The sequence below is a fragment of the Heterodontus francisci genome, unplaced genomic scaffold, assembly GCF_036365525.1.
Source record: "Heterodontus francisci isolate sHetFra1 unplaced genomic scaffold, sHetFra1.hap1 HAP1_SCAFFOLD_93, whole genome shotgun sequence".
Taxonomy (NCBI): Eukaryota; Metazoa; Chordata; class Chondrichthyes; order Heterodontiformes; family Heterodontidae; genus Heterodontus; species Heterodontus francisci.
This window is the reverse complement of record NW_027140438.1, coordinates 2,616,992-2,641,246: the sequence shown is the minus strand read 5'-3', so window position 1 is coordinate 2,641,246 and position 24,255 is coordinate 2,616,992.

Sequence of the window (24,255 nt, the reverse complement as noted above, 5' to 3'; positions counted from 1 at the left end):
GAGAGTGATAGAGAGTGTCTGAGACTGTCTGAGAGTGTCTGAGCGTTTCAGAGTGTGTCAGTGAGTGTCAGAGAGTGATAGAGAGTGTCAGAGAGTGATAGAGAGCGTCTGAGAGTGTCAGAGTGTATCAGAGAGTGTCAGAGAGTGATAGAGAGTGTCAGAGAGTGTCAGAGAGTGATAAAGTTTGTCAGAGAGTGTCTGAAAAAGTCTGAGAGTGTCTGAGAATGTCAGTAATTGATATAATGTGTCAGTGTGTGTCAGGAAGTGTCAGAAAGTGATAGAGAGTGTCAAAGAGTTATAGAGAGCGATAGAGAGTGAGAGAGAGTGTCTGAGAGCATCAGAGAGCATCAGAGAGTGTCTGAGAGTGTCTGAGAGTGTCTGAGAGTGTCAGAGAGTGTCAGAGAGTGATAGAGAGAGTCAGAGAGTGATAGAGAGAGTCAGAGAGAGTCTGAGAGTGTCAGGGAGAGTCTGAGAGTGTCAGGGAGAGTCTGAGAGTGTCAGGGAGTTTCAGGCAGTGATAGAGTGTGTCAGAGAGTGATATAAACATTCAGAGAGTGTCAGAGAGTGTCAGAGAGTGACAGAGAGTGACAGAGGGTGATAGAGAGTGCCAGAGAGTGATAGAGACCGCCAGAGAGTGCCAGAGAGTGTCTGATTGTGTCTGAGATTGTCAGAGAGTGCCAGAGAGTGTCTGCGTGTGTCTGAGTGTGTCTGAGAGTGTCTGAAAGTGTCAGAGAGTGTCAGAGAGTGTCAGAGAGTGTCAGAGAGTGTCAGAGAGTGTCAGAGGGTGACAGAGAGTGTCTGAGAGTTTCTGATTGTGTCTGAGATTGTCAGAGATTGTCAGAGAGTGACAGAATGTGTCAGAGAGCGTCAGGGTGTGTCAGAGTGTATCAGAGAGTGTCAGAGAGTGGTAGAGAGTGGCAGTGAGTGTCTGAGAGTGTCTGAATGTGTCAGAGAGTGTCAGAGAGTGTCAGAGAGTGATAGCGAGTGTCAGAGAGTGTCTGAGTGTGTCTGAGATTGTCAGAGAGTGTCAGAGAGTGAAAGAGAGAGTCAGTGAGTGTCAGGGTGTGTCAGGGTGTGTCAGCGTGTATCCGAGAGTGCCAGAGAGTGCCAGAGAGTGATAGAGAGAGATAGAGAGAGTCACAGCGTGGTAGAGAGTTTCCGAGAGTGATAGAGAGTGTCTGAGACTGTCTGAGAGTGTCTGAGAGTGTCAGAGTTTATCAGAGAGTGTCAGAGATTGCCAGAGAGTGATAGAGTGTGAAAGAGAGTTTCAGAGAGAATCTGAGAGTGTCAGAGAGTGAAGGAAAGTGTCTGAGAGTGTCCGAGTGCGACAGATAGTGTCAGGGAGTGTCTGTGAGTGTCAGGGAGTGATAGAGAGTGTCAGAGAGTGATAGAGAGTGTTAGAGAGTGATCGAGAGTGTCAGAGAGTGATAGAGAGTGTCAGAGGGTGTCAGAGAGTGATATAGAGTGCCGGAGAGTTGCAGAGACTGCCAGATAGTGTCAGAGGGTGTAAGAGAGTGTCAGCGAGTATCAGTGTGTGATAGAGTGTGTCAGAGTGTGATAGCGTGTGAAAGAGTGTGTCAGAGAGAGTCTGAGAGTGTCAGCGAATGTCAGAGTGTATCAGAGAGCAACAGAGCGTGTCAGAGATTGTCAGAGTGTGTCAGAGAGTGATTGAGAGTTTCAGAGAGTGTCAGAGAGAGATAGAGAGTGTCAGAGAGTAATATAGAGTGTCAGAGAGTGCGAGAGAGTGCCAGAGAGTGTCAGAGAGTGTCTGAGAGTGTCAGAGAGTATCAGAGAGTGATAGAGAGTATCAGAGAGTGTCAGAGAGTGTCTGAGAGTGTCTGTGAGTGTCTGTGAGTGTCAGAGTGTGTTAGAGAGTGTCAGAGTGTGTTAGAGAGTGTCAGAGAGTGATACCGAATGCCAGAGAGTGTCAGAGAGTGACAGTGGGTGTCTGAGAGTGATAGAGAGTGTCAGAGAGTGATGGAGAGTGATGGAGAGTGTCAGAGAGAGTCTGAGAGTGTCTGAGAGTGATAGAGAGTGATTGAGAGTGTCAGAGAGAGTCTGAGAGTGTCTGAGAGTGATAGAGAGTGATTGAGAGTGTCAGCGAGTGATAGAATTTGTCAGAGACTGTCTGAAAATACGGAAGTATGTGGTTGAAGGCTATTTAGATCTTTGGATCAGTAATTGGCTTGCTGAAAGTAGACAGAGGGTGGTGGTTGATGTCAAATGTTCATGCTGGAGTTCTGTTTCTAGTGGTGTACCGCAAGCATCTGTTTTGGGGCCACCGCTGTTTGTCATTTTTATAAATGACCTGGATGTGGGTGTAGAAGGGTGGGTTAGTAAATTTGCGGATGACACTAAGGTCGGTGGAGTTGTGGATAGTGCCGAAGGATGTTGTAGGGTACAAAGGGACATAGATAGGCTGCAGAGCTGGGCTAAGAGATGGCAAATGGAATTTAATGCGAAAAAGTGTGGGGTGATTCACTTTGGAAGGAGTAACAGGAATGCAGAGTACTGAGCTAATGGGAAGATTCTTGGTAGTGTAGATGAACAGAGACATCTTGGTGTCCAGGTACATAAATCCCTGAAAGTTGCTACCCAGGTTAATAGGGCTGTTAAGAAGGCATATGGTGTGTTAGCTTTTATTAGTAGGGGGATCGAGTTTCGGAACCACGAGGTCATGCTGCAGCTGTACAAAACTCTGGTGAGACCGCACCTGGAGTATTGTGTGCAGTTCTGGTCACCGCATTATAGGATGTATGTGGAAGCTTTGGAAAGGGTGCAGAGAAGATTTTCTAGGATGTTGCCTGGTATGGAGGGAAGGTCTTACGAGGAAAGGCTGAGGGACTTGAGGTTGTTTTCGTTGGAGAGAAGGAGGAGGAGAGGTGACTTAATAGAGACATATAAGATAATCAGAGGGTTAGATAGGGTGGGTAGTGAGAGTCTTTTTCCTCGGATGGTGATGGCAAACACGAGGGGACATAGCTTTAAGTTGAGGGGTGATAGATATCGGACAGATGTTAGAGGTAGTTTCATTATTCAGAGAGTAGTAGGGGCGTCCAACGCCCTGCCTGCAACAGTAGTAGACTCGCCACCTTTAAGGGTATTTAAGTGGTCATTGGATAGACATATGGATGAAAATGGAATAGTGTAGGTCAGATGGTTTCACAGGTCGGCGCAACATTGAGGGCCAAAGGGACTGTACTGCGCTGTAATGTTCTAATTCTAATTCAAACGCCTTACTGAAATCCATATCCACAACATCCACGGCTTTACCCTCATCCATCTGTTTGTTCACCTTCTCAAAAAACTCAATAAGGTTTGTGAGGCACGACCTACCCGTCACAAAACCGTGCTGACTATCGCTAATGAACTTATTCTTTTCCAGATGATTATAAATCCTATCTCTTATAACCTTTTCCAACATTTTACCCACAACCGAAGTAAGGCTCAAAGGTCTATAATTACCAGGGCTGTCTCTACTCCCCTTCTTCAACAAGGCGACAACACTTGCTATCCTCCAGTCTTCCGGCACTATTCCTGTCGACAATGACGACATAAAGATCAAGGACAAAGGCTTTGCAATCTCCTCCCTGGCTTCCCAGAGAATCCTGGGATAAATCTGGCCCAGGGGACTTATCTATTTTCACACTTTCCAAAATTGCTAACAGCTCCTCCTTGTGAACCTCAATCCAATCTAGCCTAGTAGTCTGTATCTCAGTGTTCTCCTCGACAACATTTTCTTTCTCTACTGTAAATACTGACGAAAAATATTCATTTAACGCTTCCCCTATCTCCTCTGATTCCACACACAACTTCCCACTACTATCCTTGATTGGCCCTAATCTAACTCTAGTCATTCTTTTATTCCTGATATACCTATAGAAAGCCTTAAGGATTTCCTTGATCTTATCCGCCAATGACTTCTCGTGTCCTCTCCTCTCTCTTCTTAGCTCTCCCTTTAGATCCTTCCTGGCTAGCTTGTAACACTCAAGCGCCCTAACTGAGCCTTCACGTCTCATCCTAACATAAGCCTTCTTCTTCCTCTTGACAAGCGCTTCAACTTCTTCAGTAAACCACGGCTCCCTCGCCCGACAACTTCCTCCCTGCCTGACAGGTACATACTTACCAAGGACACGCAGTAGCTGCTCCTTGAATAAGCTCCACATTTCGATGGTGCCCATCCCCTGCAGTTTCCTTCCCCATCCTATGCATCCTAAATCTTGCCTAATCGCATTATAATTTCCTTTCCCCCAGCTATAATTCTTGCCCTGCGGTATATACCGGTCCCTACCCATCGCTAAGGTCAACCTAACCGAATTGTGATCACTATCACCAAAGGCACAGTGGCGCAGTGGTCAGCACCACAGCTCCAGCGACCCGGGTTCAATTCTGGGTACTGCCTGTGTGGAGTTTGCAAGTTCTGCCTGTGTCTGCGTGGGTTTTCTCCGGGTGCTCCGGTTTCCTCCCACAAGCCAAAAGACTTGCAGGTTGGTAGGTAAATTGGACATTGCAAATTGCCCCTAGTATAGGTCGGTGGTAGGGAAATATAGGGACAGGTGGGGATGTGGTGGGAATATGGGGATTGGTGTAGGATTAGTATAAAATGGGTGGTTGATGGTCGGCACAGACTCGGTGGGCCGAAGGGCCTGTTTCAGTGCTGTATCTCTAAACTAAACATCTAAATCTAACAGCTGGCCGAGTTCCTTACCCAGTACCAAATCCAATGTGGCATCGCCCCTGGTTGGCCAGTCTACATACTGTGTCAGAAAACCCTCCTGCACACACTGGACAAAAACTGACCCATCTAAAGTACTCGAACTATAGTATTTCCAGTCAATATTTGGAAAGTTAAAGTCCCCCATAACAACTACCCTGTTACTCTCGCTCCTGTCGAGAATCATCTTCGCTATCCTTTCCTCTACATCTCTGGAACTATTCGGAGGTCGAGAGAAGACTCCCAACAGGGTGACCTCTCCTCTCCTGTTTCTAACCTCGGCCCATACTACCTCAGTAGACGAGTCCTCAAACGTCCTTTCTGCCGCCGTAATACTCTCCTCGATTAACAATGCCACCCCTCCCCACCGCTCTTTTACCATCTTTTCTGTTCTTACTGAAACATCGAAATCCCGGAACCTGCAACATCCATTCCTGTCCCTGCTCCACCCATGTCTCTGAAATGGCCACAACATCGAGATCCCAGGTCCCAACCCATGCTGCAAGCTCGCCCACCTTATTTCGGATGCTCCTGGCTTTGAAGTAGACACACTTTAAACCAAGTTCTTGCTTGCCAGTGCCCTCTTGCGTCCTTGTAACCTTATCCCTGACCTCACTACTCTCAACATCCTGTACACTGGAACTACAATTTAGGTTCCCAAACACCTGCTGAATTATTTTAAGCCCCCCCGAAGAGTACTAGCAAATCTGCCCCCCAGGATATTGGTACCCCTCTGGTTCAGGTGAAGACCATCCTGTTTGTAGAGGTCCCACCTACCCCAGAAAGAGCCCCAATTATCCAGGAAACCAAAACCCTCCCTCCTACACCATCCCTGCAGCCACGTGTTCAACTCCTCTCTCTCCCTATTCCTCGCTTCGCTAGCACGTGGCACGGGCAACAACCCTGAGATAACAACTCTGTTTGTTATCGCTCGAAGCTTCCACCCTAGCTCCCTGAATTTCTGCCTTAAATCCCCATCTCTCTTCCTACCTATGTCGTTGGTGCCTATGTGGACCACGACTTGGGGCTGCACCCCCTCCCCCTTAAGGATCCCAAAAACACGATCCGAGACATCACGAACCTGGGAGGCAACACACCAACCATGAGTCTCTCTCGTTCCCACAGAACCTCCTATCTGTTCCCCTAACTATGGAGTCCCCAATGACTAATGCTCTGCTCCTCTTCCCCCTTCCCTTCTGAGCAACAGGGACAGACTCTGTGCCAGAGACCTGTACCCCATTGCTTACCCCTGGTAACTCGTCCCCCCCCAACAGTATCCAAAACGGTATACCTGTTGTTGAGGGAAACGGCCACAGGGGATCCCTGCACTGCCTGCTGGTTCCCTCTCCTTCTTCCCCTGACGGTAACCCATCTACCTACTTCTTTTACCTGAGGTGTGACTACCTCCCTATAACTCCTGTCAATAACCCCCTCCGCCTCCCGAATGATCCGAAGTTCATCCAGCTCCAGTTCCCTAACGCGATTCTCGAAGAGCTGGAGTTGGGTGCACTTCCCGTAGGTGCAGTCAGCAGGGACACTAAAGCAACTGCCCAAATATGTAACCTCACTTACCCAGCAGTCCCGCGTGCGCTCCGCCTACACACGAGAAATGGCTTCCGATTTCTTGGCACACTTTTCAAAGCTCAGCTCCCGCTGTTCTCTCTCTGGCTCTGTGGCTTCCGATTTCTTGGCACGCTTTTCAAATCTCTGCTGCCGCTGTTCTCTCGCTCTCTTTCTGTGACATCCGATTTCTTGGCGCGCTTTTCCAAGCTCAGCTCCCGCTGTTCTCTCTCTCTCTCTCTCTCTCTGGGGCTTCCGATTTCTTGGCGCGCATTTCAAAGCTCTGCTCCCGCTGTTCTTTCTCTCTCTCTCTCTCTGTGACATCCGATTTCTTGACGCGCTTTTCCAAGCTCAGCTCCCGCTGTTCTCTCTCTCTCTCTCTCTCTGTGACATCCGATTTATTGGCGCGCTTTTCCAAGCTCTGCTCCCGCTGTTCTCTCTCTCTCTGTGACAGAGAATGTGAGAGAGTGTCAGAGAGAGACAGAGAGAGTCAGAGAGAATCAGAGAGTGTCTGAGAGTGTCTGAGAGTGTCAGAAAAAGACTGAGAGAGATACAGAGTGATAGTGATACGGAGTGTCAGAGAGTGTCTGAGAGTATCAGAAAATGTCTGAGAGTGATACAGAGTGATAGAGAGTGATAGAGAGAGATAGACAGAGTTAGAGAGTGTCAGAGAGCGATAGAGAGTGCCAGAGAGTGTCAGAGAGTGACAGAGAGTGATAGAGAGTGTCAGAGAGTGTCTGAGAGGGTCAGGGATTGTCTGAGAGTGATAGAGAGTGTCAGAGAGAGTTGAGAGTGTCAGAGAGAGATCGAGAGTGCCAGAGAGTGTCTGAGAGTGTCAGAAAGTGATAGAAAGTGTCAGAGAGTGTCTGCGAGTGTCAGAGAGTTTCAGAGAGTGAAAGAGAGTTTCAGAGAGTGCCTGAGAGTGTCAGAGTGTGTCAGACAGTGTCAGAGAGTGATATAAACTTTCAGAGAGTGTCAGAAAGGGTCAGAGAGGGTCAGAGAGGGTCAGAGAGTGTCAGAGAGTGTGAGAGAGTGTGTGAAAGTGTCAGAGAGTGATAGAGAGTTGCAGAGAGTGTCTGAAATTGTCAGAGAGTGTCAGAGAGGGATAGAGAGTGTCAGAGAGTGTCTGAGTGTGTCTGAGAGTGTCTGAGTGTGTCTGAGAGTGTCAGAGAGTGACAGAGAGTGATAGAGAGTGGGAGAGAGTGATAGAGAGTGGCAGAGAGTGGCAGAGAGTGTCAGAGAGTGTCAGAGAGTGTCAGAGAGTGTGAGAGTGTCAGAGAGTGTCAGAGAGTGGCAGAGAGTGTCAGCGAGTGACAGAGTGGCAGAGAGTGTCTGAAAGTGTCAGAGAGTTTGAGAGTGTCAGAGAGTGTCAGAAAGTGATAGAAAGTGTCAGAGAGTGTCTGCGAGTGTCAGAGAGTTTCAGAGAGTGCCTGAGAGTGTCAGAGTGTGTCAGACAGAGTCAGAGAGTGATAGAGAGTGTGTGAAAGTGTCAGAGAGTGATAGAGAGTTGCAGAGAGTGTCTGAAATTGTCAGAGAGTGTCAGAGAGGGATAGAGAGTGTCAGAGAGTGTCTGAGTGTGTCTGAGAGTGTCAGAGAGTGACAGAGAGTGACAGAGAGTGGCAGAGAGTGGCAGAGAGTGTCAGAGAGTGACAGAGAGTGGCAGAGAGTGGCAGAGAGTGTCTGAGAGTGTCATCGAGTGATAGAGAGTGGCAGAGAATGTCTGAAAGTGTCAGAGAGTGTCAGAGAGTGATAGTGAGTGGCAGAGAGTGTCTGAAAGTGTCAGAGAGTGTCAGAGAGTGATATTGAGTGTCAGCGAGTGTCAGCGAGTGTCTGTGTGGGTCTGAGAGGGTCAGAGAGGGTCAGAGAGTGATAGAGAGGGTCAGAGAGTGTCAGAGAGAGTCAGAGAGTGTCAGAGAGTGATAGAGAGTGGCAGAGAGTGTCTGAAAGTGTCAGAGAGTGATGGAGAGTGTCAGAGAGTGTCTGAGTGTGTCAGAGAGTGTCAGAGTGTATCAGAGAGTATCAGAGAGTGTCAGAGAGTGTCAGAGAGTGTCAGAGAGTGATAGAGAGTAGCAGAGATTGTCTGAAAGTGTCAGAGAGTGTCAGAGAGTGTCAGAGAGTGATCGAGAGTGATAGAGAGTGGCAGAGAGTGTCTGAAAGTGTCAGCGAGTGATATAGAGTGATAGAGAGTGTCAGAGAGTGTCTGAAAGTGTCAGAGAGTGTCAGAGAGTGATCGAGAGTGTCAGAGAGTGCCTGAGTGTGTCTGAGATTGTCAGAGAGTGTCAGAGAGTGTGAGAGAGGGTCAGAGAGTGTGAGAGAGGGTCAGAGAGAGTGTCAGAGTGTGTCAGATAGTGATAGAGAGTGTCAGAGAGTGGCAGAGAGTTTCACAGAGTGATAGAGAGTGATAGAGAGTGGCAGAGAGTGGCAGAGAGTGTCTGAAAGTGTCAGAGAGTGTCTGAGAGTATCAGAGAGTATCAGGGAGTGTCAGAGAGTGTCAGAGAGTGTCAGAGAGTGTCTGAGACTGTCAGAGAGTGATAGAGAGTGATAGAGAGTGCCAGAGAGTGTCAGAGTGTGTCAGAGAGTGATAGAGAGTGATAGAGAGTGTCTGAAAGTGTCAGAGAGTGATATAGAGTGATAGAGAGGGTCAGAGAGGGTCAGAGAGGGATAGAGAGTGGCAGAGAGTGTCTGAAAGTGTCAGAGAGTGATATTGAGTGTCAGCGAGTGTCAGCGAGTGTCTGTGTGGGTCTGAGAGGGTCAGAGAGTGTCAGAGAGTGATAGAGAGGGTCAGAGAGTGTCAGAGAGAGTCGGAGAGTGTCAGAGAGTGATAGAGAGTGGCAGAGAGTGTCTGAAAGTGTCAGAGAGTGATGGAGAGTGTCAGAGAGTGTCTGAGTGTGTCAGAGAGTGTCAGAGTGTATCAGAGAGTATCAGAGAGTGTCAGAGAGTGTCAGAGAGTGTCAGAGAGTGATAGAGAGTAGCAGAGATTGTCTGAAAGTGTCAGAGAGTGTCAGAGAGTGTCAGAGAGTGATCGAGAGTGATCGAGAGTGATCGAGAGTGATAGAGAGTGGCAGAGAGTGTCTGAAAGTGTCAGCGAGTGATATAGAGTGATAGAGAGTGTCAGAGAGTGTCTGAAAGTGTCAGAGAGTGTCAGAGAGTGATCGAGAGTGTCAGAGAGTGCCTGAGTGTGTCTGAGATTGTCAGAGAGTGTCAGAGAGTGTCAGAGAGTGTGAGAGAGTGTGAGAGAGTGTCAGAGAGTGTGAGAGAGGGTCAGAGAGAGTGTCAGAGTGTGTCAGATAGTGATAGAGAGTGTCAGAGAGTGGCAGAGAGTTTCACAGAGTGATGGAGAGTGATAGAGAGAGGCAGAGAGTGTCTGAAAGTGTCAGAGAGTGTCTTAGTGTGCCTGAGATTGTCAGAGAGTGTCAGAGAGTATCAGAGAGTATCAGAGAGTGTCAGAGAGTGTCAGAGAGTGTCTGAGACTGTCAGAGAGTGATAGAGAGTGATAGAGAGTGATAGAGAGTGTCAGAGAGTGTCAGAGAGTGTCAGAGAGAGATAGATAGTGATAGAGAGTGATAGAGAGTGTCTGAAAGTGTCAGAGAGTGATATAGAGTGATAGAGAGGGTCAGAGAGGGTCAGAGAGTGTCAGAGAGTGTGAAAGAGTGTCAGAGAGTGGCAGAGAGTGTGCGAGTGTCAGAGAGTGGCAGAAAGTGTCAGAGAGTGTCAGAGAGTAATAGAGAGTGGCAGAGAGTGTCTGAAAGTGTCAGAGAGTGTCTGAGAGTGATAGAGAGTGTCCGAGACTGTCCGAGACTGTCAGAGAGTGTCAGAGAGTGTCTGAAAGTGTCAGCGAGTGATATAGAGTGATAGAGACTGGCAGAGAGTGTCTGAAAGTGTCAGAGAGTGTCAGAGAGTGATCGAGAGTGTCAGAGAGTGCCTGAGTGTGTCTGAGTGTGTCTGAGATTGTCAGAGAGTGTCAGAGAGTGATGGAGAGTGTCAGAGAGTCTCAGAGAGTGTCAGGGAGGGTCAGAGAGTGTCAGAGAGTGTCAGAGAGTGTGAGAGAGGGTCAGAGAGAGTGTCAGAGTGTGTCAGATAGTGACAGAGAGTGCCAGAGAGTGGCAGAGAGTTTCGGAGAGTGAAAGAGAGTGATAGAGAGTGGCAGAGAGTATCTGAAAGTGTCAGAGAGTGTCTGAGTGTGTCTGAGATATTCAGAGAGTGTCAGAGAGTGTCAGAGAGTATCAGAGAGTGTCAAAGATTGTCAGAGAGTGTCAGAGAGATATAGAGAGTGTCAGAGTGTATTAGAGACTATCAGAGGGTGTCAGAGATTGTCAGATAGTGATAGAGAGTGTCTGAGACTGTCTGAGAGTATCAGGGAATGTCAGATAGTGATAGAGAGTGTCAGAGAGTGTCTGAGAGTCTTAGAGTGTATCAGAGAGTGTCAGACAGTGTGAGAGTGTCAGAGAGTGTCAGAGAGTGACAGAGAGTGTGAGAGTGTGTCAGAGAGTGATAGAGAGTGAGAGAGAGTGGCAGAGAGTGTCTGAAAGTGTCAGAGAGTGATAGAGAGTGTCAGAGAGTGTCAGAGAGTGATAGAGAGTGTCAGAAAGGGTCTGAGAGTGTGAGAGTGTCAGAGAGTGTCAGAGAGTGACAGAGAGTGGCAGAGTGGCAGAGAGTGTCTGAAAGAGTCAGCGAGTGATAGAGAGTAATAGAGAGTGGCAGAGAATGTCTGAAAGCGTCAGAGACTGTCAGAGAGTGAAAGTTAGTGTCAGCGAGTGTCTGCGTGGGTCTGAGTGTGCCAGAGATGGTCAGAGAGTGATAGAGAGGGTCAGAGAGTGTCAGAGAGTGATAGAGAGTGGCAGAGAGTGTCTGAAAGTGTCAGAGAGTGTCTGAGAGTGATAGAGAGTGTCAGAGACAGTCAGAGACTGTCAGAGAGTGTCAGAGAGTGTCAGAGAGTGATAGAGAGTGTCAGAGAGTGATAGAGAGTGATAGAGAGTGATAGAGAGTGTCTGAAAGTGTCAGAGAGTGATAGAGAGTGGCAGAGAGTGTCTGAAAGTGTCAGAAAGTGATAGAGAGTGATAGAGAGTGTCTGAGTGTGTCTGAAAGTGTCACAGAGTGATAAGAGAGTGTCTGAGTGTGTCAAAAAGTGTCAGAGTGTGATAGAGTTCGTCAGAGATTGTCAGAGAGGGTCAGAGAGTGTCAGAGAGTGTGAGAGAATGTCAGAGAGTATGAGAGAGTGTCAGAGAGTGTCAGAGAGTGTGAGAGTGTCAGAGAGTGTCAGATATTGTCTGAGAGTGTGAGAGAGGAACAGAGTGTGTCAGAGTGTGTCAGAGAGTGTCAGAGAGTGTGAGAGAGTGTCAGAGAGTGTGAGAGTGTCAGAGAGTGATATAGAGTGATAGAGAGTAGCAGAGAGTGTCTGAGTGTGTCAGAGAGTGTCAGAGAGTTTCAGAGAGTGTTAGAGTTTGTCAGAAAGTGTCAGACATTGTCAGAGAGGGTCAGAGAGTGTCAGAGAATGTGAGAGAATGTCAGCGAGAGTGAGAGAGTGTCAGAGAGTGTCAGAGAGTGTCAGAGAGTGTCAGAGAGTGTGAGAGTGTCAGAGAGTGTGAGAGTGTCAGAGAGTATCAGATAGTGTCAGAGAGTATCAGATAGTGTCAGAGAGTTTCAGAGAGGGACAGAGTGTGACAGAGACTGTCAGAGAGTGTGAGAGAGCGTGAGAGAGCGTGAGAGAGCGTGAGTCTCAGAGAGTGTCTGAGTGTGTCTGAGAATGTCAGAGAGTGTCAGAGAGTGATAGAGAGTGTCAGAGAGTGTCTGGGAGTGTCTGAGAGTGCCAGAGTGTATCAGGGAGTGTCAGAGAGTGTCAGAGAGTGTCAGAGAGTGTCAGAGAGTGATAGAGAGAGTCAGAGAGTATCTGAGAGTGCCAGAGTGCATCAGTGAGTGTCATAGAGTGATAGAGAGTGATAGAGAGTGTCAAAGATTGATAGAGTGTGCCAGAGAGTGTCTGAGAGTGTCAGAGAGGGTCAGAGAGTGTCAGAGAGTGTCAGAGAGTGTCAGAGAGGGTCAGAGAGGGTCAGAGAGTGTCAGAGAGTGTGAAAGAGTGTCAGAGAGTGTGAAAGAGTGTCAGAGAGTGTCAGAGAGTGTGCGAGTGTCAGAGAGTGTCAGAGAGTGATACAGAGAAGGCTGAGAGTGATAGAGAGTGTCAGAGAGTGTCAGAGAGTAATTGAGAGTGATTGAGAATGATTCACAGTGATAGAGATTGGCAGAGAGTGTCTGAAAGTGTCAGAGAGTGAGAGAGAGTGTCTGAGTGTGTCAGAGAGTGTCAGAGAGTGATAGAGTTTGTCAAAGAGTGTCAGAGATTGTCAGAGAGGGTCAGAGAGTGTCAGTGAGTGTGAGAGAGTGTCAGTGAGTGTGAGAGAATGTCAGAGAGTATGAGAGAGTGTCAGAGAGTGTCAGAGAGTGTGAGAGTGTCAGAGAGTGTGATAGTGTCAGAGAGTGTCAGTTAGTGTCAGAGAGTGTCAGAGAGTGTCAGAGAGTGTCAGAGAGTGTCTGAGTGTGTCAGAGAGTGTCAGAGAGTGTGAGAGAGTGTCAGAGAGTGATAGAGAGTGATAGAGAGTGTCAGAGAGTGTCAGAGAATAATTGAGAGTGATTGAGAATGATTCACAGTTATAGAGAGTGTCAGAGAGTGATAGAGTGTGCCAGAGAGTGTCTGAGAGGGTCAGAGAGGGTCAGAGAGTGTCAGAGTGTGAAAGAGCGTCAGAGAGTGGCAGAGAGTGTGCGACTGTCAGAGAGTGTCAGAGAGGGATAGAGAGTGGCAGAGAGTGTCTGAAAGTGTCAGAGTGTGTCTGAGAGTGATAGAGAGTGTCAGAGAGTGTCAGAGTGTGTCTGAGAGTGATAGAGAGTGTCAGAGAGTGTCAGAGCGTGTCAGAGAGTGATAGAGAGTGATAGAGAGTGATAGAGAGTGTCAGAGAGTGATATGGAGTGATATAGAGTGATAGAGAGTGACAGAGAGTGTCTCAGTGTGTCAGAGAGTGAGAGAGAGTGAGAGAGAGTGTCAGAGAGTGTCTGAGAGTGTTAGAGTGTATCAGAGAGTGTCAGAGAGTGAATGAGAGTGGTAGAGAGTGTCTGAGTGTGTCAGAGAGTGTCTGAGAGTGCCAGAGTGTATCAGAGAGTGTCAGAGAGTGATAGAGAGTGATAGAGAGTGTCAGAGAGTGTCAGAGAGTGATAGAGTGTGCCAGAGAGTGTCTGAGAGTGTCTGAGAGTGTCTGAGAGTGTCAGAGAGTGTCAGAGAGTGTCAGAGAGTGTCAGAGAGTGAGAGAGAGAGAGAGAGAGAGACTGTCTGAGTGTGTCTGAGAGTATCTGAAAGTGCCAGAGAGTGTCAGAGAGGTTCAGAGAGTGATTGAGAGTGATTGAGAATGATTGACAGTGATAGAGAGTGTCAGAGAGTGATAGAGTGTGCCAGAGAGTGTATGAGTGTGTCAGAGAGGGTCAGAGAGGTTCAGAGAGTGTCAGAGAGGGTCAGAGAGGTTCAGAGAGTGTCAGAGAGTGTGAGAGAGTGTCAGAGAGGGTCAGAGAGTGTGCGAGTGTCAGAGAGTGTCAGAGAGTGAAAGAGAGTGGCAGAGAGTGTCTGAAAGTGTCACAGAGTGTCTGAGAGTGATAGAGAGTGTCAGAGAGAGTCAGAGAGCTTCAGAGATTGATAGAGAGTGATAGAGAGTGGCAGAGAGTGTCTGAAAGTGTCAGCGAGTGTCAGAGAGTGAAAGTGAGTGTCAGCGAGTGTCTGCGTGGGTCTGAGAGTGTCAGAGAGCGTCTGAAAGTGTCAGAGAGTGTCAGAGAGTGATAGAGAGTGTCAGAGAGTGTCTGATTGTGTCTGAGATTGTCAGAGAGTGTCTGAGAGTGATAGAGAGTGATAGAGAGTGTCAGAGAGTGTCAGAGAGTGTCAGAGAGCTTCAGAGAGTGATAGAGAGTGATAGAGAGTGATAGAGAGTGATAGAGAGTATCTGAAAGTGTCAGAGAGTGATATAGAGTGATAGAGAGTAGCAGAGAGTGTCTGAGTGTGTCAGAGAGTGTCAGAGAGTTTCAGAGAGTGTTAGAGTTTGTCAGAAAGTGTCAGACATTGTCAGAGAGGGTCAGAGAGTGTCAGAGAATGTAAGAGAATGTCAGCGAGAGTGAGAGAGTGTCAGAGAGTGTCAGAGAGTGTCAGAGAGTGTCAGAGAGTGTGAGAGTGTCAGAGAGTGTGAGAGTGTCAGAGAGTATCAGATAGTGTCAGAGAGTATCAGATAGTGTCAGAGAGTTTCAGAGAGGGACAGAGTGTGACAGAGACTGTCAGAGAGTGTGAGAGAGCGTGAGAGAGCGTGAGAGAGCGTGAGTCTCAGAGAGTGTCTGAGTGTGTCTGAGAATGTCAGAGAGTGTCAGAGAGTTTCAGAGAGTGTCAGAGAGTGATAGAGAGTGTCAGAGAGTGTCTGGGAGTGTCTGAGAGTGCCAGAGTGTATCAGGGAGTGTCAGAGAGTGTCAGAGAGTGTCAGAGAGTGTCAGAGAGTGATAGAGAGAGTCAGAGAGTATCTGAGAGTGCCAGAGTGCATCAGTGAGTGTCATAGAGTGATAGAGAGTGATAGAGAGTGTCAAAGATTGATAGAGTGTGCCAGAGAGTGTCTGAGAGTGTCAGAGAGGGTCAGAGAGGGTCAGAGAGTGTCAGAGAGTGTCAGAGAGGGTCAGAGAGGGTCAGAGAGTGTCAGAGAGTGTGAAAGAGTGTCAGAGAGTGTGAAAGAGTGTCAGAGAGTGTCAGAGAGTGTGCGAGTGTCAGAGAGTGTCAGAGAGTGATACAGAGAAGGCTGAGAGTGATAGAGAGTGTCAGAGAGTGTCAGAGAGTAATTGAGAGTGATTGAGAATGATTCACAGTGATAGAGATTGGCAGAGAGTGTCTGAAAGTGTCAGAGAGTGAGAGAGAGTGTCTGAGTGTGTCAGAGAGTGTCAGAGAGTGATAGAGTTTGTCAAAGAGTGTCAGAGATTGTCAGAGAGGGTCAGAGAGTGTCAGTGAGTGTGAGAGAGTGTCAGTGAGTGTGAGAGAATGTCAGAGAGTATGAGAGAGTGTCAGAGAGTGTCAGAGAGTGTGAGAGTGTCAGAGAGTGTGATAGTGTCAGAGAGTGTCAGTTAGTGTCAGAGAGTGTCAGAGAGTGTCAGAGAGTGTCAGAGAGTGTCTGAATGTGTCAGAGAGTGTCAGAGAGTGTGAGAGAGTGTCAGAGAGTGATAGAGAGTGATAGAGAGTGTCAGAGAGTGTCAGAGAATAATTGAGAGTGATTGAGAATGATTCACAGTTATAGAGAGTGTCAGAGAGTGATAGAGTGTGCCAGAGAGTGTCTGAGAGGGTCAGAGAGGGTCAGAGAGTGTCAGAGTGTGAAAGAGCGTCAAAGAGTGGCAGAGAGTGTGCGACTGTCAGAGAGTGTCAGAGAGGGATAGAGAGTGGCAGAGAGTGTCTGAAAGTGTCAGAGTGTGTCTGAGAGTGATAGAGAGTGTCAGAGAGTGTCAGAGTGTGTCTGAGAGTGATAGAGAGTGTCAGAGAGTGTCAGAGCGTGTCAGAGAGTGATAGAGAGTGATAGAGAGTGTCAGAGAGTGATATGGAGTGATATAGAGTGATAGAGAGTGACAGAGAGTGTCTCAGTGTGTCAGAGAGTGAGAGAGAGTGAGAGAGAGTGTCAGAGAGTGTCTGAGAGTGTTAGAGTGTATCAGAGAGTGTCAGAGAGTGAATGAGAGTGGTAGAGAGTGTCTGAGTGTGTCAGAGAGTGTCTGAGAGTGCCAGAGTGTATCAGAGAGTGTCAGAGAGTGATAGAGAGTGATAGAGAGTGTCAGAGAGTGTCAGAGAGTGATAGAGTGTGCCAGAGAGTGTCTGAGAGTGTCTGAGAGTGTCTGAGAGTGTCAGAGAGGGTCAGAGAGGGTCAGAGAGTGTCAGAGAGTGTGAAAGAGTGTCAGAGAGTGTCAAAGAGTGTCAGAGAGTGTCAGAGAGTGTCAGAGAGTGTGCGATGGTCAGAGAGTGTCAGAGAGTGTCAGAGAGTGATACAGAGAAGGCTGAGAGTGATAGAGAGTGTCAGAGAGTGTCAGAGAGTAATTGAGAGTGATTGAGAATGATTCACAGTGATATAGAGTGTCAGAGATTGTCAGAGAGAGATAGAGTGTGCCAGAGAGTGTCTGAGAGTGTCAGAGAGGTTCAGAGAGGGTCAGAGAGTGTCAGAGAGTCTGAAAGAGTGTCAGAGAGTGGCAGAGAGTGGCAGAGAGTGTGCGAGTGTCAGAGAGTGTCAGAGTGTGATAGAGTGTGCCAGAGAGAGTCTGAGAGTGTCAGAGAGTGTCTGAAAGTGTCAGAGAGTGTCTGAGAGTGATAGAGAGTGTCAGAGAGTGTCAGAGAGTGTCAGAGAGTGATAGAGAATGATAGAGAGTGTCAGAGAGTGTCAGATAGTGTCAGAGAGTGTCAGAGAGGGACAGAGTGTGTCAGAGAGTGTCAGAGAGTGTGAGAGAGTGTGAGAGTGTCAGAGAGTGTCAGAGAGTGATAGAGAGTAGCAGAGAGTGTCTGAAAGTGTCAGAGAGTGTCAGAGAGTGATAGAGAGTGTCAGAGAGTGAGAGAGAGTGATCGAGAGTGGCAGAGAGTGTCTGAAAGTGTCAGCGAGTGATATAGAGTGACAGAGAGTGTCGGAGAGTGTCAGAGAGTGTCAGAGAGTGATAGAGAGTGTCAGAAAGGATCTGAGTGTGTATGAGAGTGTCAGAGAGTGTCAGAGAGAGATAGAGAGTGTCAGAGTGTATTAGAGAGTATCAGAGAGTTTCAGAGAGTGTCAGAGATTGTCAGATAGTGATAGAGAGTGTCAGAGAGTGTCTGAGAGAGTTAGAGTGTATCAGAGACTGTTAGACAGTGTGAGAGAGTGATAGAGTGTGGTAGAGAGTGTCTGAGTGTGTCAGAGAGTGTGAGAGATTGTGTGAGAGTGTGTGAGAGTGTGTGAGAGTGTCAGAGAGTGTGAGAGTGTCAGAGAGTGTCAGAGAGTGTCAGAGAGTGACAGAGAGTGACAGAGAGTGACAGAGAGTGAGAGAGATTGGCAGAGAGTGTCTGAGTGTGTCTGAGATTGTAAGAGAGTGTCAGAGAGTGTCAGAGAGTGATAGAGAGTGGCAGAGAGTGTCTGAAAGTGTCAGAGAGTGTCAGAGAGTGATAGAGAGTGTCAGAGAGTGTGAAAGTGTGTCAGAGAGTGTCAGAGAGTGTGAAAGAGTGTCAGAGAGTGTCAGAGAGTGTGCGAGTGTCAGAGAGTGTCAGAGAGTGTCAGAGAGTGATACAGAGAAGGCTGAGAGTGATAGAGAGTGTCAGAGAGTGTCAGAGAGTAATTGAGAGTGATTGAGAATGATTCACAGTGATATAGAGTGTCAGAGAGTGTCAGAGAGTGATAGAGTGTGCCAGAGATTGTCAGAGAGGGTCAGAGAGGGTCAGAGAGTGTCAGAGAGTGTGAAAGAGTGTCAGAGAGTGGCAGAGAGTGGCAGAGAGTGGCAGAGAGTGTGCGAGTGTCAGAGAGTGTCAGAGAGTGATAGAGTGTGCCAGAGAGAGTCTGAGAGTGTGTCAGAGAGTGTCTGAAAGTGTCAGAGAGTGTCTGAGAGTGATAGAGAGTGTCAGAGAGTGTCAGAGAGTGTCAGAGAGTGTCTGAGAGTGTCTGAGAGTGTCAGAGAGTGTCAGAGAGTGTGAAAGAGTGTCAGAGAGTGTCAGAGAGTGTGCGAGTGTCAGAGAGTGTCAGAGAGTGTCAGAGAGTGATACAGAGAAGGCTGAGAGTGATAGAGAGTGATAGAGAGTGTCTGAGAGTGTCTGAGAGTGTCTGAGAGTGTCAGAGAGTGTCAGAGAGTGTCAGAGAGTGATCGAGAGTGATCGAGAGTGGCAGAGAGTGTATGAAAGTGTCAGAGAGTGATAGAGAGTGTCTGAGTGTGTCAGAGAGTGTCTGAGTGTGTCAGAGAGTGTCAGAGTGTCAGAGAGGGATAGAGAGTGTCAGAGAGTGTCTGATTGTGTCTGAGATTGTCAGATAGTGTCAGAGAGTGATAGAGATTGTCAGAGAGTGTCACAGTGTATCAGAGAGTATCAGAGAGTGTCAGAGAGTGTCAGAGAGTGTCAGAGAGTGTCAGAGAGTGTCTGAGACTGTCTGTGAGTGTCAGATTGAGTCAGAGAGTGATAGAGAGTGTCAGAGAGTGTCTGAGAGTGTCAGAGTGTATCAGAGAGTGTCAGAGAGTGATAGAGAGTGGTAGAGAATGTTCTGTGTGTGTCAGAGAGTGTCTGAGAGTGTCAGAGTGTATCAGAGCGTGTCAGAGAGTGATAGAGAGTGAGAGAGAGTGTCTGAGTGTGTCTGAGTGTATCTGAAAGTGCCAGAGAGTGTCAAAGAGGTTCAGAGAGTGATTGAGAATGATTGGCAGTGATAGAGAGTGTCAGAGAGTGATAGAGTGTGCCAGAGAGTGTCTGAGAGTGTCAGAAAAGATCAGAGAGGTTCAGAGAGTGTCAGAGAGTGTGAAAGAGTGTCAGAGAGTGTCTGAGAGTGTCTGAGAGTGATAGAGAGTAGCAGAGAGTGTCTGGGAGTGTCTGAGAGTGCCAGAGTGTATCAGGGAGTGTCAGAGAGTGTCAGAGAGTGTCAGAGAGTGTCAGAGAGTGATAGAGAGAGTCAGAGAGTATCTGAGAGTGCCAGAGTGCATCAGTGAGTGTCATAAAGTGATAGAGAGTGATAGAGAGTGTCAAAGATTGATAGAGTGTGCCAGAGAGTGTCTGAGAGTGTCAGAGAGGGTCAGAGAGGGTCAGAGAGTGTCAGAGAGTGTCAGAGAGTGTGAAAGAGTGTCAGAGAGTGTGAAAGAGTGTCAGAGAGTGTGAAAGAGTGTCAGAGAGTGTCAGAGAGTGTGCGAGTGTCAGAGAGTGTCAGAGAGTGATACAGAGAAGGCTGAGAGTGATAGAGAGTGTCAGAGAGTGTCAGAGAGTAATTGAGAGTGATTGAGAATGATTCACAGTGATAGAGATTGGCAGAGAGTGTCTGAAAGTGTCAGAGAGTGAGAGAGAGTGTCTGAGTGTGTCAGAGAGTGTCAGAGAGTGATAGAGTTTGTCAAAGAGTGTCAGAGATTGTCAGAGAGTGTCAGAGAGTGTCAGAGAGTGTGAGAGTGTCAGAGAGTGTGATAGTGTCAGAGAGTGTCAGATAGTGTCAGAGAGTGTCAGAGAGTGTCAGAGAGGGACAGAGTGTGTCAGAGAGTGTCAGAGAGTGTGAGAGAGTGTGAGAGTATCAGAGAGTGTCAGAGAGTGATAGAGAGTGTCAGAGAGTGATAGAGAGTGATAGAGAGTGTCAGAGAGTGTCAGAGAATAATTGAGAGTGATTGAGAATGATTCACAGTTATAGAGAGTGTCAGAGAGTGATAGAGTGTGCCAGAGAGTGTCTGAGAGGGTCAGAGAGGGTCAGAGAGGGTCAGAGAGTGTCAGAGTGTGAAAGAGCGTCAGAGAGTGGCAGAGAGTGTGCGACTGTCAGAGAGTGTCAGAGAGGGATAGAGAGTGGCAGAGAGTGTCTGAAAGTGTCAGAGTGTGTCTGAGAGTGATAGAGAGTGTCAGAGAGTGTCAGAGCGTGTCAGAGAGTGATATGGAGTGATATAGAGTGATAGAGAGTGACAGAGAGTGTCTCAGTGTGTCAGAGAGTTTCAGAGAGTGAGAGAGAGTGTCAGAGAGTGTCTGAGAGTGTTAGAGTGTATCAGAGAGTGTCAGAGAGTGAATGAGAGTGGTAGAGAGTGTCTGAGTGTGTCAGAGAGTGTCTGAGAGTGCCAGAGTGTATCAAAGAGTGTCAGAGAGTGATAGAGAGTGATAGAGAGTGTCAGAGAGTGTCAGAGAGTGATAGAGTGTGCCAGAGAGTGTCTGAGAGTGTCAGAGAGGGTCAGAGAGTGTCAGAGAGGGTCAGAGAGGGTCAGAGAGTGTCAGAGAGTGTCAGAGAGTGTGAAAGAGTGTGAAAGAGTGTCAGAGAGTGTGCGATGGTCAGAGAGTGTCAGAGAGTGTCAGAGAGTAATTGAGAGTGATTGAGAATGATTCACAGTGATATAGAGTGTCAGAGAGTGTCAGAGAGTGATAGAGTGTGCCAGAGATTGTCAGAGAGGGTCAGAGAGGGTCAGAGAGTGTCAGAGAGTGTGAAAGAGTGTCAGAGAGTGGCAGAGAGTGGCAGAGAGTGGCAGAGAGTGTGCGAGTGTCAGAGAGTGTCAGAGAGTGATAGAGTGTGCCAGAGAGAGTCTGAGAGTGTGTCAGAGAGTGTCTGAAAGTGTCAGAGAGTGTCTGAGAGTGATAGAGAGTGTCAGAGAGTGTCAGAGAGTGTCAGAGAGTGTCTGAGAGTGTCTGAGAGTGTCAGAGAGTGTCAGAGAGTGTGAAAGAGTGTCAGAGAGTGTCAGAGAGTGTGCGAGTGTCAGAGAGTGTCAGAGAGTGTCAGAGAGTGATACAGAGAAGGCTGAGAGTGATAGAGAGTGATAGAGAGTGTCTGAGAGTGTCTGAGAGTGTCTGAGAGTGTCAGAGAGTGTCAGAGAGTGTCAGAGAGTGATCGAGAGTGATCGAGAGTGGCAGAGAGTGTATGAAAGTGTCAGAGAGTGATAGAGAGTGTCTGAGTGTGTCAGAGAGTGTCTGAGTGTGTCAGAGAGTGTCAGAGAGTGTCAGAGAGGGATAGAGAGTGTCAGAGAGTGTCTGATTGTGTCTGAGATTGTCAGATAGTGTCAGAGAGTGATAGAGATTGTCAGAGAGTGTCACAGTGTATCAGAGAGTATCAGAGAGTGTCAGAGAGTGTCAGAGAGTGTCAGAGAGTGTCAGAGAGTGATAGAGAGTGTCTGAGACTGTCTGTGAGTGTCAGATTGAGTCAGAGAGTGATAGAGAGTGTCAGAGAGTGTCTGAGAGTGTCAGAGTGTATCAGAGAGTGTCAGAGAGTGATAGAGAGTGGTAGAGAAGGTTCTGTGTGTGTCAGAGAGTGTCTGAGAGTGTCAGAGTGTATCAGAGCGTGTCAGAGAGTGATAGAGAGTGAGAGAGAGTGTCTGAGTGTGTCTGAGTGTATCTGAAAGTGCCAGAGAGTGTCAAAGAGGTTCAGAGAGTGATTGAGAATGATTGGCAGTGATAGAGAGTGTCAGAGAGTGATAGAGTGTGCCAGAGAGTGTCTGAGAGTGACAGAAAAGATCAGAGAGGTTCACAGAGTGTCAGAGAGTGTGAAAGAGTGTCAGAGAGTGTCTGAGAGTGTCTGAGAGTGATAGAGAGTAGCAGAGAGTGTCTGGGAGTGTCTGAGAGTGCCAGAGTGTATCAGGGAGTGTCAGAGAGTGTCAGAGAGTGTCAGAGAGTGTCAGAGAGTGATAGAGAGAGTCAGAGAGTATCTGAGAGTGCCAGAGTGCATCAGTGAGTGTCATAAAGTGATAGAGAGTGATAGAGAGTGTCAAAGATTGATAGAGAGTGTCAGAGAGTGTCAGAGAGTATCAGAGAGGGTCAGAGAGGGTCAGAGAGGGTCAGAGAGTGTCAGAGAGTGTGAAAGAGTGTCAGAGAGTGTGAAAGAGTGTCAGAGAGTGTCAGAGAGTGTGCGAGTGTCAGAGAGTGTCAGAGAGTGATACAGAGAAGGCTGAGAGTGATAGAGAGTGTCAGAGAGAGTCAGAGAGTAATTGAGAGTGATTGAGAATGATTCACAGTGATAGAGATTGGCAGAGAGTGTCTGAAAGTGTCAGAGAGTGAGAGAGAGTGTCTGAGTGTGTCAGAGAGTGTCAGAGAGTGTGCGATGGTCAGAGAGTGTCAGAGAATAATTGAGAGTGATTGAGAATGATTCACAGTTATAGAGAGTGTCAGAGAGTGATAGAGGGTGCCAGAGAGTGTCTGAGAGGGTCAGAGAGGGTCAGAGAGTGTCAGAGAGTGTGAAAGAGTGTCAGAGAGAGTCAAAGAGTGTCAGAGAGTGTCAGAGAGTGTCAGAGAGTGTGCGATGGTCAGAGAGTGTCAGAGAGTGTCAGAGAGTGATACAGAGAAGGCTGAGAGTGATAGAGAGTGTCAGAGAGTGTCAGAGAGTAATTGAGAGTGATTGAGAATGATTCACAGTGATATAGAGTGTCAGAGATTGTCAGAGAGAGATAGAGTGTGCCAGAGAGTGTCTGAGAGTGTCAGAGAGGTTCAGAGAGTGACAGAGAGTGATAGAGAGTGGCAGAGAGTGTCTGATAGTGTCAGCGAGTGTTAGAGTAATAGAGAGTGGCAGAGAATGTCTAAAAGTGTCAGAGAGTGTCAGAGAGTGAAAGTGAGTGTCAGCGAGTGTCTGTGTGGGTCTCAGAGTGCCGGAGAGGGTCAGAGAGTGATAGAGAGGGTCAGAGTGTGTCAGAGAGTGTTAGAGAGTGTCAGTGAGTGATAGAGAGTGGCAGAGAGTGTCTGAAAGTGTCAGGCAGTGTCAGAGAGTGATAGAGAGTGTCAGAGAGTGTCTGATTGTGTCTGAGATTGTCAGAGAGTGGCAGAGAGTGGCAGAGAGTGGCAGAGAGTGTCAGAGAGTGTCAGAGAGTGTCAGAGAGTGTCACAGTGTATCAGAGAGTATCAGAGAGTGTCAGAGAGTGTCACAGTGTATCAGAGAGTATCAGAGAGTGTCAGAGAGTGTCAGAGAGTGATAGAGAGTGTCTGAGACTGTCTGAGAGTGTCAGATTGAGTCAGAGAGTGATAGAGAGTGTCAGAGAGTGTCTGAGGGTGTTAGAGTGTATCAGAGAGTGTCAGAGAGTGATAGAGAGTGGTAGAGAATGTTCTGAGTGTGTCAGAGAGTGTCTGCGAGTGTCAGAGTGTATCAGAGAGTGTCAGAGAGTGATAGAGAGAGTCAGAGAGTGTCTGAGAGTGCCACAGCGTATCAGAGAGTGTCAGAGAGTGTCAGAGAGTGTCAGAGAGTGAGAGAGAGAGAGAGAGACTGTCTGAGTGTGTCTGAGAGTATCTGAAAGTGCCAGAGAGTGTCAGAGAGGTTCAGAGAGTGATTGAGAGTGATTGAGAATGATTGACAGTGATAGAGAGTGTCAGAGAGTGATAGTGTGTGCCAGAGAGTGTATGAGTGTGTCAGAGAGGGTCAGAGAGGTTCAGAGAGTGTCAGAGAGGGTCGGAGAGGTTCAGAGAGTGTCAGAGAGTGTGAGAGAGTGTCAGAGAGGGTCAGAGAGTGTGCGAGTGTCAGAGAGTGTCAGAGAGTGAAAGAGAGTGGCAGAGAGTGTCTGAAAGTGTCACAGAGTGTCTGAGAGTGATAGAGAGTGTCAGAGAGAGTCAGAGAGCTTCAGAGATTGATAGAGAGTGATAGAGAGTGGCAGAGAGTGTCTGAAAGTGTCAGCGAGTGTCAGAGAGTGAAAGTGAGTGTCAGCGAGTGTCTGCGTGGGTCTGAGAGTGTCAGAGAGCGTCTGAAAGTGTCAGAGAGTGTCAGAGAGTGATAGAGAGTGTCAGAGAGTGTCTGATTGTGTCTGAGATTGTCAGAGAGTCTCTGAGAGTGATAGAGAGTGTCAGAGAGTGTCAGAGAGTGTCAGAGAGCTTCAGAGAGTGATAGAGAGTGATAGAGAGTGATAGAGAGTGATAGAGAGTATCTGAAAGTGTCAGAGAGTGATATAGAGTGATAGAGAGTAGCAGAGAGTGTCTGAGTGTGTCAGAGAGTGTCAGAGAGTTTCAGAGAGTGTTAGAGTTTGTCAGAAAGTGTCAGACATTGTCAGAGAGGGTCAGAGAGTGTCAGAGAATGTGAGAGAATGTCAGCGAGAGTGAGAGAGTGTCAGAGAGTGTCAGAGAGTGTGAGAGTGTCAGAGAGTGTGAGAGTGTCAGAGAGTATCAGATAGTGTCAGAGAGTATCAGATAGTGTCAGAGAGTTTCAGAGAGGGACAGAGTGTGACAGAGACTGTCAGAGAGTGTGAGAGAGCGTGAGAGAGCGTGAGAGAGCGTGAGTCTCAGAGAGTGTCTGAGTGTGTCTGAGAATGTCAGAGAGTGTCAGAGAGTTTCAGAGAGTGTCAGAGAGTGATAGAGAGTGTCAGAGAGTGTCTGGGAGTGTCTGAGA